This window comes from Oryx dammah, unplaced genomic scaffold (assembly GCF_014754425.2).
Source record: "Oryx dammah isolate SB20612 unplaced genomic scaffold, SCBI_Odam_1.1 HiC_scaffold_26, whole genome shotgun sequence".
Taxonomy (NCBI): domain Eukaryota; kingdom Metazoa; phylum Chordata; class Mammalia; order Artiodactyla; family Bovidae; genus Oryx; species Oryx dammah.
In genome coordinates this window covers 70,239,716-70,243,338 of record NW_024070210.1, presented here as the reverse complement: position 1 = coordinate 70,243,338, position 3,623 = coordinate 70,239,716, and positions in this window count along the sequence as shown.

Here is a 3,623-nt window from a genome sequence, read left to right as displayed (position 1 = left end):
TGCCTTTCTTTGGAAAACTGACCTTTTCCAGTCCTCTGACCACTGTTGAGTTTTCCAAATTTGCTGGAATAATCTGGTTACCCAAAGACAAAAAGTCTACCTAACTAATTGTCTAATAGGCCTTTGAAATCTATGCTTTACTTTATTAAGTCCATGGTAATTTGATTTGCTGAAGGTATACTGAGCCTTGCAAAGCCTGCTTTAGTGCACAGCACTGGCAAAAGGAGTGGCAGCATGTAAATCTAAATACATGTGATAGGCATGTCTCATCACAAACAGCATTTTTTTCTAGAGTGGATTTTGTACTTTATCGGAAACAAATCAAGAACTTGGGAATGATTTTGATAGGCACTTGGATTCAGGATTTCAACTGGATTCAGACTTTGCTAGAGAATATTTTTTAAATATTTCATAAATGCATTGATAATTAGTGTTATATTGTCTTTACTCTCTAGCTGCTCTTTGACCCACCAACTCCACTTCTAAGTATATGAGTCTAAGTGTGAGAAATACTCTCACACTTGCACAGAAAAGGAATCAGGAAGATGGTTATTATAGCATTGTCTTTAATAGTGAAAGAAATGGAAACATCCTAAACACTCAATAAAGAAGTGGTTAATGAACCAAAGGAATCCATAGTCTTATGAAACAATATGCGGAGAACACCACCCTTATGGCAGAAAGTGATGAAGAACTAAAGAGCCTCTTGGTGAAAGTGAAAGAGGAGAGTGAAAAAGTTGGCTTAAAGCTCAACATTCAGAAAACTAGGATCATGGCATCTGGTCTCATCACTTCATGGCAAATAGATGGGGAAACAGTGGAAACAGTGGCTGACTTTATTTTGGGGGGCTCCCAAATCACTGCAGGTGGTGACTGCAGCCATGAAATTAAAAGATGCTTACTCCTTGGAAGGAAAGTTATGACCAACCTAGACAGCGTATTAAAAAGCAGAGATATTACTTTGCCAACAAAGGTCTGTCTAGTCAAGGCTATGGTTTTTCCAGTAGTCATGTATGGATGTGAGAGGTGGACTATAAGGAAAGCTGAGCGCTGAAGAATTGATGCTTTTGAACTGGGTTTTGGAGAAGACTCTTGAGAGTCCCTTGGACTGCAAGGAGATCCAACCAGTCTATCCTAGAGGAGATCAGTCCTGGGTGTTCATTGGAAAGACCGATGTTGAAGCTGAAACTCCCATACTTTGGCCACCTGATGCAAAGAGCTGACTCATTGGAAAAGACCCTGACGCTGGGAAAGATTGAGGGCAGGAGGAAAAGGGGACGAGAGAGGATGAGATGGTTGGATAGCATCACTGACTCAATGGACATGAGTTTGGGTAAACTCTGGGGGTTGGTGATGGACAGGGAGACCTGATGTGCTGCGGTTCATGGGGTCGCTGAGAGTCAGACAAGACCGAGCAACTGAACTGAACTGAAATGATGAATCAATTAAAAAGAAAAAAAGGTAAATTCATACGTGTTATATGGAATGTTCTCAAAAAGCAAGTTTTAGGTAACGTGTACTGTAGGAGTGTATGTTAAAATACTATTTAGGGGTGTGTGTGTGTGTGTGTGTGTGTGTATGGAAAAAGATCTGGAAGAATCTAAGAACTGACAGTGATGAAGACCTCTAAGAAGAGTAGAAAAGGTTTTAGGATGAGAATCTCAGGGCAGGAAGGAGGACTCTCACTTGTTACCTGGCATGAACCGAATTTTTATAGAAAGTGTTCCTGTCTTATAAAAAACTTTTTGAAAGTAATATAGGTGCAAGATAAATATTTAGAACAATGATGTGTTATTAAACACCTCCATCCCCAACACACATACACACACACTAATTTCCCAAATATCTTCATCTGATAGCTCTTCAGAACATGATCTGGAAGTTTTCCCAGGAAGCTATTTTTTAAAAAACATGGGATTTTACTATCTAGAAGTTTTTTCTCATCACACTCATCCTCTACTCCTACCTTCGTTTCCTCCTGTTAAGTATCAGTGCCAGAAATTTGGAGAAGTCTTGTTCTCATAACAGAACTGCAGGAAGCACTTGGTGTCCTCACAGAACCCCTCAATAAGAATGCTAGCTGACTTCAGTATCACCTACTCTACAGAATCCTCTTAGTTTAGAGTTATGTCCCACATGCTTGAAGATTCTCTGTCTGAAATGTACCAGTGCAGGCTTTGGTGCAAAGCAAGCACAACTGTTTGCTTTAGGTAAGTTTATTTAAAAATGATGCTTTGCTATCATTTGGTCATTATCACTAACACTTTAACAGGATTTTAGCGCAAAGAGTTGACTCATTGGAAAAGACTTTGATGCTGGGAGGGATTGGGGGCAGGAGAAGAAGGGGACGATAGAGGATGAGATGGCTGGATGGCATCACTGACTCGATGGATGAGAGTCTGAGTGAACTCCGGGAGTTGGTGATGGACAGGGAGGCCTGGCGTGCTGCGATTCATGGGGTCGCAAAGAGTCGGACAGGACTGAGCGACTGAACTGAACTGAACTGATAAAACTCAAAATCATAATAGTATGGAAAAGGGCTTGACATCAAAAAAGAAAAAGAAATGAGCAAACTGAGAAGCAAAGCAGGACTGCAAAGCCTTGGATATGTATTTTCTGATGCAAGCCTATTTTTCCCCTCACCTCATCTCAAACACCATGTAATCCCCAGAAACTGCAAAATTCTTCAGCACTTGAAGGTAGAGACCCACTGTTCTGTCACATTATCTCTGACAATGCCACAAAGTGTGGTTGAAATCTTTGGACCTTATGTTCAAAGCTCTTCAGCTACAGAATTTTGTGTCTTGCTCCCTGATGTCATATACCATATACCCCAAACAGACTTGGCAATATCTTTTTAATAGCCTCTCCTCTTAGAATCTCTTTGCCACTCTCCGCTACTCTCCATGTATTAGGATCTCTGAAGGTCTGTCTTAAATGTAATTTTCTCTGGTGATTTTCCTCTGGTATCCTTTGAGGTGCCTTTTCTATATTTTTGCTATCACTATACCTCCATTTCAGTTTATTTGTACCTCTGTGACATTTGCCACATGTGTTTTTATAAAATAGATTTCTATGTATGTCTCATAACCCCCTAATAAAACATAAACTCCTTAAAGATTGGTACCAATCTGCCATGAAACCAAGTAGACTGCTTATCATACACCAGGAAGGAATTAAAAAAAAATTAACCTGATGAAAATAGTGCTTGAATCATTTGACTAACTGCTCAACTCCTTATATTACTATGTAGTTGTCAGTAGGCAGAGCATCTTCAATGAGCAATAGAGTACATGCCTATAGTAAGTGCTCAATAAATACTTGTTGATTGCATATGAATAAGTAATTCAACAGGGGGAAAAAAAACAAGCATAGGAACAAATAAGTGACTTTTTTCTCCTTCTCTCTTTCTTCGATTTGTCTACCCTAGAATTGAAAATGTTTATTATAGTATCTCATGAATAATGTCACTATCCCTCCTTGGTATTTCATCAAAAACAGCAGTCTTCATTGTCATAATCTAAAACTATAACAACAGCATTATATAGCATCTATATTTCAACATCTAGTTTTCATTAAGATTTTTAGGACTGACTCTTACAGTTTAAGGGTTTCCCAGGTAA